The 12700-nt window shown below is 35.1% G+C and overlaps 1 pseudogene; it reads left to right on the top strand.

The window, feature by feature from the left end:
• Window positions 1–187: 187 nt before the first annotated feature.
• Window positions 188–7463, top strand: LOC113110453 (spindle and kinetochore-associated protein 1-like; annotated as a pseudogene).
• Window positions 7464–12700: the final 5237 nt, after the last annotated feature.

The following is a 12700-nucleotide window of genomic DNA, read 5'->3' as shown; positions in this document are numbered from 1 at the left end:
TGAATCTGAAAGAAAAAAGTACTTTAGCAAACTGGAGTTCGATTTTCTATACTGCTCACAAAAAAATGTGAGGTTCAAATTAGCATATCTGTTTACATTTCTACTGTTATTGGCAAAAATACGGTAATGTTGTGGTGATGTTTGTGTTTGTTTGAATGTTTTTGTATTCATGGAGGTGTAAAAAAAAAGAGATTTGATTAAAAAAGTGAATGTTGTTGAAGGATTTGTTGGTATTTGGTCTTGATTTTGTGGTTTTGGTCTGGATCTCGGTCTAAGCATAGAATCTCAGTTAAGGAATGACGAATCTCAGATAAAGTCAGTTTCCAGCAACTGTACAATGTGACCCAGCACCTGAAATAAAAGCTTCGATTAATTCAGCATTTTCTCTGTTTCCCTCTGACCCTCTAACTCTAGCACTCTCTAACTCTATTCTTAAAAAAAAAAAACGTTTCCCTTTCATACTTGCACTCTATTCATTTGCTGCTTGTTTCTTAAAATAACAACTAGCTTTCTAATTGTTTTGTATTCTATCAGTTTTTTTTTCATTTATTATATTATTTTAAAAGCCCTTGATAATGTGTACTTGTTATTGCACTTATCATTGCTATTTGTTGATCTTTTGTTGATTTTCCAATGTCCTCGTTTGTACGTCGTTTTGACGAAAGCGTCTGCTAAATGACTAAATATAAATGGAAATGGACAAGGGGTTTTCAGACTATTAAAACGTTATTCACACCAATAAATTTTTTTCAAGAACTGTTCCCTTCAGGGTGGAGTATCCCTTTAGTTGAACCAATTTAATAGATTAAACCTGTCTTAGAGTAAGGGTCTTCACCATCCTCACTAATTTTTATAAATTGCTATTCTAGCATACTTATTTTTTGTGGTGATCTGTGACCAAATTGCTGATTTTTACCAGTCAAAAAACAGCATTGGTGAAGGTCTAATTAAACATCACTATTTTTTGACACCCCAAAAACATTTTGACCAAAATCGGATTTCGTTTTGCTGTTCCTGACGAATATTTTTGGTATGTCCACCTGGTTCTGTAAAATAATGACCGAGTTCACAAATTGACTTATATTTTATCATTTTAAATTATGTTCCTTGGTGTTCTTATAATTTGTTACGGTATAACAATATATTTTATTCATCTTGTGAACAGGATCTAGAAGTATTTTTCCTAGTGGACGAGCAAGATGCCCTTCACCTCAAGAACAACATCCCTCCGCACATGCCCAAATGAGGCCAGCAAGCAGCTCCGCAAGGGTATTTATTGTTTTTGTGTTTCTTTCCAAACTATACCACATTGGAATGGTGCTTTTTCAGTTTGCTTCATCATTAGGAAGCACAAAAAACATGAACCCCTTGACTGAAACTGATGAGTTTGGCTTTTGTGTTGTCTTCAGAGGAGGACAGGTGGCAGTTCAGAGCAGGCAGACAGATGCACCACCCGCCCCTCAGGAACAGGCTCCACCCAGGAAACATCAGCGCAACCAGATCAAAGAGATGGAGCTCATTACCGTCCCAGAGTTTGTCAGCATACCACCGTGAGTCCTTCTACATCTGTCTAAAACTCTGAGCAAATATAGCAAACAATAGCTGTAATAGATGTATAGCAGTAAACAATAGCTGTATTCCAAAATCCAGTGAGCCGCCTACCTAGACAGCACTGTAGGTGCAATGCTGTTGTGAAGGCTGTTTTGAACAGTGTGCTACCATCTCAGATACTGTCTCATGCAATCCCAAAAGACACTGTGATGAGGTTTTCGTTCAATAAAAGAAACATGGAAAATCTATTTACAAATGGGATGTTTTCCTTAATATTTTTTTGATATATAGTTTTTATTATAGCATGCTGTTAGCTTGGTGACATGCTAACATCCAACTTGGAGTACAACAGTACACCTCCACAAGTATTTTACCCATTTATTTTTTGCATAGGTATTTGAAAAAGTCTCTGTTAAAGACTTTAAGCCATGAAAACAAAAACCAACCAACTACAAGCTGGAGTGCAACATACATTTATTTGAAGCAAAAAGAAGTCTGGTTGTGCTGGGTCTGCCTTATACACTCAAAATACTTAAATATTTGTGGGCATGTTTTTGTGACATATCAGGACACAACTCATAACCCCCAACCCTATCTGTAAATAACTGTTGTACGTTTCCAGGCAACTGTTTATTTATTGCTTTATAAATTAATTGAGCTGTCTTAAATTTAACGAGACCATTAAACTTTAGAGTGCAATTTTAAATATAGTAAATTAGTATGCTCATGATATCCTACCTTATTTGCTATTCTAATTGCTATTTTTTGTATTGTGCTTAATGTTTGTAAGTGGGTTTTGTAGTTGTTGCTCCATACTTCAACACAATAATTTAAATAAGGCAATACAGGTGAACAATACAAAATAAAAAGTGCTTCTTTACTCAATACATGCCTTGCTTTCCCCATTACTCCAATACTGCGCTACTTTTGTTCTAACGTATTTGATATGTGGTTTCCAACAAATTTTATGATCAAGAATCACACCCCAAAATGTATTTTCATAGACTCTTTCTATTTTAACATTATTAATCATAACTTTTACTTGTGTGTCGGTTTTACTATTACCAAACAGCATAAATTTGGTTTTATCTACATTTAACGATAATTTATTTAAGTCAAACCATATTTTTAATTTATTAATTTCTGATGTGACCACCTCCAAAAGCTACTTCAGATTTTCCCCTGAACAGAAAATATTAGTATCATTAGCAAAAATCACAAATTTTAAGAGGTTAGTCACCCTCCATATGTCATAAATGTACATAATAAATCATTTTGGACCCAATATTGACCCCTGTGGTACTCCACTGGTGATACCCAACCACTCCGAGCTGTACACCCCCATTTGAACAAATTGTAGTCTGTTACTTATGTAACTTTTCATCTAATCTAATGCAACTCCTCTGATACCATACTTTTTCAGTTTATTGATTAACAAACGTTGATAGTTTGTATGGAAAGCTTTTTTTAAATCAATAAATACACCCTCTGCATATTGTTTGTTATCTATAGCACTGGTAACGTCTTCAATTAATTATCCATTAATGCCACTGATGTAGATCTGTTTGACCTAAATCCTATAATTCGTGAATTGATTTCTCTCTCCAGATTTATATAGTGGAATGATTTTAGCAATTTTCATTTTGCTTGGAATACACAACTGTTTTGAAAGACAAATTATAAATATGAGTAAACGGTTTACCAATTGCACCAATGACATCCTTAATTAAAACCATATCAAAATCATTCACGTCTATTTACTTTTTATTCTTACAATTGTTAACAATAGCAATAATCTCAATTTCCTCAGCTAGTTTCAAAAACATAGAGTAAGGTTTACTGTCTAAATAATCCCCTGCCTTCACCTCACCTTCACTCTGTGGATTTTTAATTACATCGGCCAGCTTTGCTCCCACACTTACAAAGAAGTTGTTAAACCCATTGACCGCATCTTTCATGTTGTTTAAAGTCCTCTCATTATCTATAAAATACTGAGGGTATTTTTTATTAATCGGTCCATTCCTTATAATATTAATTTATTTTTATATCTTTTGTATTTATTCTCAGCTTCTTTAGTTCTGTGTTTTATAAATTCTTTAAACAATGTGTTCTTTTTTTGCGAGCATTTTTTAATCCCTTTGTCATCCATGGTCTCTCTTTAAATTTGTGCTTTATGGTAAATTGTTTTATCGGACAGTGTTCATCATATAATGATTTAAAAGTGGACAGAAATGTTGCATATGCATTATTGGTATCAGTCTTATCATTCAGTTTTTTCCAATTATATGCAAGTAATTCACTGTAATTGTGTAAATCTGAGTGTATTTATTGATTCAATAGTTCTGATTCTCCTGTAACTAATCTTATACTTCACATGATCACAAGCACACATCACAAAAAATGGCAAATGATCACTTATATCGTTTAGTACCAAACCCACTCATTAGCGTATTGTCCATTTGGTTTGTGAATATGTTGTCTATTAGAGTTGCAAAGTGTGATGAAATTCTGCTTGGTTCAGTTATAAGTTGGAAAAGACTCATACTAAACATTAAATTGATAAATTCATCTGTCAGTTTGTGCTTATTGGGATTTAAAAGATTTATATTAAAATCCCACAAATGAACAGCACTTTTTGCTCATTCTTATTAAATATTCTTTCCATACTGTTCATGAACATTTCTATATTTGAACCAGGGGCTCTGTATACACAGCTTACAATTACATTTTTCTTTTTTTCCAAATTAATTTTGACCGTTATTATCTCCATCACATCTTCAGTGTTAGTTGAAATTTTTCACAATTATATATTTTAATCTTCTATCTACATACAATGCCACTCCACCTCCTTTTTTATTCTCTCTATTAACCTAATTCAGTTCATATCCATTCAACATGATCAACACCCTTCTCAGAAGTAAGCCAGGTCTCAGATATCACCTGGAATGGGTTGTTTAAATGACTTAAGTATTCTTTGATGAAAATAAAATTTCCAAATAAGCTTCTGCTATTAAAATGAACAATTGACAATCCATAATCAGATTTTATTTTCATGTTGAATTGATCATCAGAGTAATCACAACAGTCGTTGATTATGTTGTTAAGATAATTGTTTTCGGGGTCAAGATCTTGTTCAAAACCATGTAGATTATGATCAGTGAATTTGAAAGTTTTGAAGAACCTTCACTCTCATCATTGTCACTCTCATTTCCAACTGTTGTTAAGTTTAAACAGTCAAGCTCTTCAAAAGTGTCCATAGCCATTATAAGTCACACACATTGATACAAATTGAACCCCTTTCAAAGTTACATGTTCATGATTCACTGCTTGTCCAGCTCCTCAATGAATCTAACAGAGAGTGCTTCCTCAGGTGACCCGTTCAGTTTAATGAACACTTTGCAGTTCGTTTTCAAGGTACTCCAGGCTGGCGATCCGCTTGTCCTTCTCCTCATTTTGTTGCTCAGTTCTTTAATTTCGCTCATCAAATCAATGATCAATTTCTGCTGCTTAGAGACAGTCGAGAACTCCTCAGCCAGAAAATCAAGCATTTTCTTTATCTCTTCTATCTCCTCGTTCTTTTGGAGGCATTTTGCTCGACGTAAATCTGGCGCCTCAGAAGACTCACTGCTGAACTGCTGATTACGAGATCAGAAAGCTTGGGTCGAAGTTGGCATATTGACCTCATATTGACCTCATCTTGACCTCATCTTGACCTTATATTGACCTCATATTGACCTAATTGTGACCTCATCTTGACCTCATCTTGACCTCATATTGACCTCATATTGGGTAGATTTTAAAGTGGTTTTGAGGGAACCCTGCGAGCAGTGAAAGATTAAAGTGGAAGGATGTAGATTAAGGTGAGGGATATATATTTTTACTTTTTTATCATTTAAAGAAGAAACCAATTCGTTAATACTATAGAAAAGCACTAAAAGTTTTTCAGCTTCTTTATTTCATATAAAAATATGGCATGCCGTTGCACCAAGCAATAGTATAAACATCATTAAATGTAAATTGTGATAATAGTAATTAATACTCACAATTTCAAGGGAGTAATCATAATCGTGCAGCCTTAATTTGCAGTGCTTCATGGAAGTGGACTCTCTTATTGGTAAATTTTATTTACATTTTGATGTAAAACATGATTATTATTATTATTATTGCATGTAAAATGCAAATTGATGGATACAATTTAATTTTTTTTATATTTATTGAGGTATTTTTGGATTTCCAGACACAAGACAAAACACCTACGATATGAAATGAAAGGGAAACAGCAACGAAAATAATCTCCTTCAGATTCAATTTAGCAATTAACCACAACAGAAGCAAAACATACCTTTGCTGAATGTGACGTTATGGACAAGTTCAAATAATAATAACAATAGAATGAAATAATAATAAATAATAGCCTAGGTATTTTAGTTTAAAAGCAAGGGTGATAGAGAATGTGAACCTAAAAATATAGAGCGGATAGATTTGTAAGTGTCAACATTTTTGCTAGCTTTGACAATTAATTAAGAGAGAGGAAATAATCATAGAAAGATATGAAACAAAATTACAATGGTGACTGAAGAGAGGCCTCCATGAAGCTTCAACTAGACTTGTATTTCCAGACCTGATGGCTAAAATTTAAAAATTCAGTATTTTTGTTTGTAAATAATTTTGTTAGAATTTTACAAAAATTACTGTAAAATAACTCAATTATATGCCATAGATGAACAACCTCAGAGCTCATAGGAGGCTCTGTCTTTAACAAGTTATTTTTAAAAACGATTTCAATATGTACATTTTTTTTTTTTTAAATAGCTCTGGGTAATGTAGTTTTCACTGTTCAATGTGATTAAAAAGAAAATATTAATGTGAGCTGAAGTCTTCAACAACAAAAAATAAACCATTGATTAATAACCTTGTTCTTCCCCTATGAAGAAACACATTTTTACTCCCAGAATTCTGCAGTTGCGCTCTATTGAAATCAATGGTGAGTCCGGTATGGGGTGCTTTTGTGTTGCTATACAGACTGCTGCAGTGCATTAGTAGAATGTCTCAGACTGGTTACTTAAGATACTCCATTTTGGTTCGAAAAGCATTGAAAAGTAGTTACTAATGTAGACAGCAGAAAGGAAGAGAGCTCATTAGGTCTAGGGACAGGAATTCCATGATTAACCAATCAGAATCAAGTATTTCAGAGAACAGTTGTAATGCAGTTCTGTTATCTTTCAAATTGTTACTGCAATTCACATGAAGTCCATTTCTTTATGTTCACTTGTGCTGTCACAGGTATATGAAAGGCCGCGTGACGTATGGCCAGCTGAACGCAGCGGTGCAAAGCATCACCACAGCTCTGACGTCAAAATATAAGATCCTCCATCAGCCAGTCAAAACCCTGAACAATGTGTCCTGCACGCTCCACCAGTGCTTTAAAGACCAAGAAACAAAGGACACCAAGGGTATCACCGTTTAATCTGTGTCTCTTCCAGAGCTCCTGGTCAAAGGCTTATTTGACCTTGTTTAGCACTGCAGTCCATCATGGACTAACAGTCTTGTCATATTGAGAATTGTAAACTATTAACACCACCACCACATGAACTGGTGTAAGTGCTCCGATAACTGAGGTCATTCATCCTGGTCTGGTATTTAATAAGTTCTTATGGGCTGAAAGAGGTCATCCATCAACTCCTTCTATGTCCTGCAGGTCAGTTTTTCATCGTGGAGAAAGACATCAGAGAGTTCGTCCAGCTGAAGGTCTGAGGGAAGTCCGAGGCGGCGGTCTCACACGCTTCATCCTGCTCTGAGACTCATCTCCATCACACCGCTTGAATGAGTCCCTCTGCCTTGGAATGAACTTCAGTGTCTATTTTATTCAAAATAGAATTATGTCAAATCATCCTGATTTGCATCTCCTCAGTTTGAGGCGTAAACCTTTCAGAGAAATGGATTTATGGGTCAAACATCAAATGTTGAAACCTTTGTGTGCTCTCAAAGTGTTGCTAATAAATTGGTTTCAGAACTTTATGTTGGAGAATAAAAACTGATTATTTTGCTGAACAAATGTCTTTTAAAATAACGTCAACAACAGACCTAATTTACTCAAAAAACCCATTACAAATTCTCACGTACGCATTCTGGGTCGGCCTACAAATTGACGTCGTGATTGAATTAACAGTTGGGTCACTTTATCTGCGATGATGATGTTATAAATCGATTGCTGTATTGTTTATATTGGTGGAAAGTGGACAAATACTGACGCTTAAATAAAATTGGCGTGTTCGTAACCTCATCTCAAATGTCAGTGTCATTTCATAAACTGGCGAGATTGGCGTATTGATGTTTAAGATACACTAATTTTTGAGATTACTACCCCAGAGACGTGTGAAGATGAATCCGACTCATCGACTTTACCCTGCTTTTGTCACCTAGAACTCAACCAAGCATGAAAAGTTAAACATCAACAGTAAGTTAGACATTTCTGTCCTTGCTTTGTCATCTTCACTTGTTAGACACTGCATTTGCACAAACAATAACGGGGGCTTTAAGAGAACTGCTAGAGCAGCTCTTTCATTACGTCGTAGCTTGATTTGTTCAGTTTTCACAAAAATAGTTTTTCCTTTTTTGCAGGCGAGAAGCCCTGTGCTTGTTGCAGCCATTTTCACAGGAGGAACCTTTCAACACAGCTTCCATATCTCTGTCCTCAACTCGCCATCACTCCTAAGTATCCACACGTTCAGTTATGAAGTGTCTTAGGCTGATTTACTGTCTCCTTCGAGCTGCAAATAGGGGGGTTGGAGGTAATCAGTATTAATCAGATGCATTTCTGCCTCGTGTCTTAAGATCCCTGAAGGATCAAAGAATCGATACATATCAGAGCTTATGAGTTGGTGCTAACCTGTGAAACGCTGTGCTTCCATTAAAATGAAATGAATGACATAATCAACTGAGACTTGTGCTTACATTGCAAGTTTATTAAAGAGCTGGTGAACAGCACCTGCCAGTACGCAGTACGCTATGGCCGCTCTCTTGAGCCCTGGGAGCTGTCTCTCATCTGGTCCTTCATTGTGTGTGTCCATATATTACATGGGAGGACTGGCTGAAGCCTGGTATGCTGAAGGTACTGGGAGTGAATCCATATACTGTAGCAGACACATTGAGGTGATATTTTTAAAAGCAAATTAAATATAGAAGAAAGAAAGTCATACATGTTTGAAATTATATGTGGATGAGTAAATAATGAGCAAATTCATTTTTGGGTGAACTGTCCCTTTAATGCCACTAGATATACAGCAAAGTTGGGGTCAGTACTATTTTTAAAAAATACATTTCGGAGAAGTCACTTGTTCTCACTGCATATATATTTTTTTACTGTAAAAACAAAAAATTCTGAAACATTATTACTATTTGAAAATATGTTTTCTATTTTTTTAGGTTGATTTTTAGGTGCTTACGTGGATCCTTCCATATTTCTGTGTTTTCAGAGTTATCTGTGGTATTGAGCGTTCTTAGAGTGTGAATCAGTAATAAACAACATGGCATTTTAATTTTCAGAATTGACCTGAAATTATGCTAAGGGCAATAAACAGCTACTGATATTTCTTCTGACCAGTCTAACCTACATTCATTCTCTCCAGGTTCTGTTCTGTTCTGTTCCTGTAACTGGCACAGGGAGAAATGAAGAATGTTAAAGTTCTGGCTGAGTGCTATGTTTCTTAAAGGGATAGTTCACCCAAAAATGAAATGATTTAATCCCTCACCCTTAATCCATTCTAGGTGTATATGACTTTCTTCTTTCAGATGAATACAGTCAGAGTTATATTTGAAAATGTCCTAGCTCTTCCGAGCTTTATAAGATTTATAAGAGCTGTTGAGATTTTGAATCCCAAGAAAGTACATTTTCTTTTTTGGGAAACTTTAAATTTGTGGTATTTTAATTCTTATACATGGAGCAGCATTGAAGTGCATGTGTGTTGTTTGAACAGCATGTGTTTTTAACTTTCGATAGGAAGACAATTCTGCTTTTGGACAATGTGGTGTCTGTGGAGCTGTCCACACCATGTATATATTGCGCCCCCAAGAGGCTGCGTGGTTATGGTGGATGTGTTTATGGCCTCTTTTGCCTCTTTTGTCTCAATATATATATATATATATACATACACTTTTTAAAAAATTTAATGTTTATTGTTCAAAAGTGACAGGAAAGTAAAAAATGCTGTTCTTCTGAGCTTTCTATTCATCAAAGAATTATGACATGAAAATAAAATGTATCACGGTTTCCACAAAAATGTGAATCAACACATCTGTTCCCAACATGATGAGCAGCAGATCACCATATTTGAATAACTTCTGAAGGATCGTGTGACACTGAAGACTTTCACATTTAAAATTACTGTTACATAAAAAAATATACTGAAATAGTAAACAGTTATTTTAAATGGTAATAATATTTCACCATATTGCTGTTTTGATCAAAAACAATAATGAGCATAAAATAGTTTTATTTTCTAAAATAAAAAATTTAATTTGTAACAACACAATCTCACCGATGTGGGTTTGATTCCCAGGGAATCCACATACTGGTAAAAAAAAAAAAAAAAAAAAAAAAGAGTATAGCCTGAATGCACTGTAAGTCGTTTTGGATAAAAGTGTCTGCTAAATGCATAAATGTAAACTATTCCTGAGACTGCACATGGCTGGACTTTGTATCCTGAATGCCATACTTGCAGCACGGTCATTATTTTCAGGTACATCTTCTTCTTCTCTAGCTGGCCAAGTACATCTACACATTTTTCTCCTGCAGTGAGAAGTTCAGACGTTTATTTGTAGCCTTATTGTCTTAACAGTACGCTAGTGAGTTGTCTCTTCCACAGCTGGGGTGACAGCACCACTTCCTGGTGAGATTTTCACACAGTCCTATAAACCTCTGCTGTTCATGGAAGCCTGCATCCTTAACTGGACAGGACTTTTCTTGATGAGCAAGTTGACTTGGATGATTCATTTAAAAACGCACACATTCAGGAACGAAACACTGCTGTGTGCTGCTTTTTAAACCATTTTAAGTGGCAGACCAGATAAAAACGACAATATTATGTCTAAATTGTACCTCGCTCAGTATAAACTTGTTTTTTGAACTGTTGCATATAATTTATCACATCCACATGCTAATATTCAGAAAAACTGCACTCTTGCTTGAGTGATTTTACTTGACTATTTCTTATCTTTTTATTATTATATTTTTTTGCTTTTATAACTTGTAATATGGGGATTTAAAAATAATTCTAACAGGCTTCATGTAGTGAATACTTTTTAACTCTCAAAACATTTATTTTTTCCCAGTGGCATATTTGATAATGTCAGCTTGCATATTGTTTACTTATGATTTTATTGTTGACGATAAATACTGCACACCCCTACATGGAGCAGGTCTCTTTATGGAGGCTTTTGAGATTACATGATCAAATGAATATTACACGTTTTATTTGGTTACTCCTCTTATGCAACACGTCTTATGTGCATCTCTCCATAGGACTCTGAAAACACCACTAGGGGGCAGTATAAGTCTAAGTTTAAAGAACGCACCATTGAAACATGTCTTATTCACAGTTAGTTAGTCCTTTCTCATGTATTTATCCTTTGCAGGAGCATTTGGATTATTTCAGCTTCCTCGTGTTTTTTGTGATCTGCTTCTTTTCTGGTGTTTTCGTGTGGTTCCACATGCCTGAGACAAAGAATAAAGGTGTTCTGGAGATCACAGATGACTTTTATGAGAATGCACCAGAAACGCAGACACTCACTACAGTCCAAACTGAGCTCAATACACATACACAACATCCAGACCACCATATGTACCAAGCTTTAGCACCAGTTCAGAAACTGACCAATGGAAAGTCATTTTACACCCAATATTTCTCTGTGTTGATGTCTGCAGACTGTGGTCTGTTTGGTTATTCTGTTGGTGACAGTGAGTGTGTTAAACTGTAAGCCACATCCCATTTGTAAACTCAAAATCCAATTTCAATTAGAGGCGAGCTGAATGTTAAATCAATATATTTGTACTTTGTCATGGCAAGGGACACCGATTCAGGTTTGGCCTGATACAGCGGCTGTGGTGCAATGACTTTATTGACACTGTTTCTGGATGACTCTGTAGAGTGATTAGTAAGGCTTGAGTATCTATTGAATCCTCAGAGGTGTGTTGAATTCTTCCCACACCATAATGACTATGTAATGTGGCATCTCTCATAAATCATATTTATGAGGCTTACCAAAATTGCTCAGAAAATCACTAAGTGGCTGTTTTATGTTTATTCAATTTAGATTGTCTATTCTCAAATTACATATCACATTATCCACTCAAAAACTAACACCCATTAAAAATGGAAGACTTCTTTCTTCTGATGAATACAAAGAATATATATTTTTAATTATTATTATTATTAGTTTTTTTTATGATCAACCAATTGACTACTATTGCATGAACACACACACACACACACACACACACAAACAAAAGCACAATTTTAATGTTTTGTTATTAGAAATATAAAATTTTATTCAAAAATTAGGTGAAAACTTAAAAACGTTATACAACCAAATTAATCCAAGTACTACAATTACTTAAACTGATAAACAAATAAATTAAAGCTAAATGAAAATGAAAAAACGGAATGTTAATCAAATTAAGCTCATAACATGTAATCTTAAACTAAAAATGGTAATTGAAAATATAAAAATAAAAGCTGATTAAAATATTTATAAATAGTATAATCCTAATATGATGACAAAAAACTTATATGATGACAAAATTTCATACAATTAAAACAAACTAAATTTAAAATGAAAACTGTTACAACCGTGACAACTTGCCCCGGTGTTCGGGACATACTCTCTCTCCTCGTGAATGCATGAAGGCAGCGCTAGATGAATTATTGATGCGAGGTTAATTGTAAATGCTCATGAATGTGGTGAGCTCGGCAGTGTCGACTGTCAAGAGTTTGGGCGCTGAACGGGACCTGTGCGTCGTCGCGGGGCGAGCGCGTGCGGCGCTCTGATAACACAATCTGACGCCTGGCGACATCAAACTGCACTCACGCTCGCGTGCATTCCACATACGCCCAAATTACGTACATAGGGTTCCTGTTTACAAGCCAAACCC

Source organism: Carassius auratus, chromosome 10, assembly GCF_003368295.1.
Source record: "Carassius auratus strain Wakin chromosome 10, ASM336829v1, whole genome shotgun sequence".
Classification (NCBI taxonomy): Eukaryota; Metazoa; Chordata; class Actinopteri; order Cypriniformes; family Cyprinidae; genus Carassius; species Carassius auratus.
Note: the sequence above shows the minus strand (reverse complement) of the source record. Positions and strands in the feature narration are given on the sequence as shown.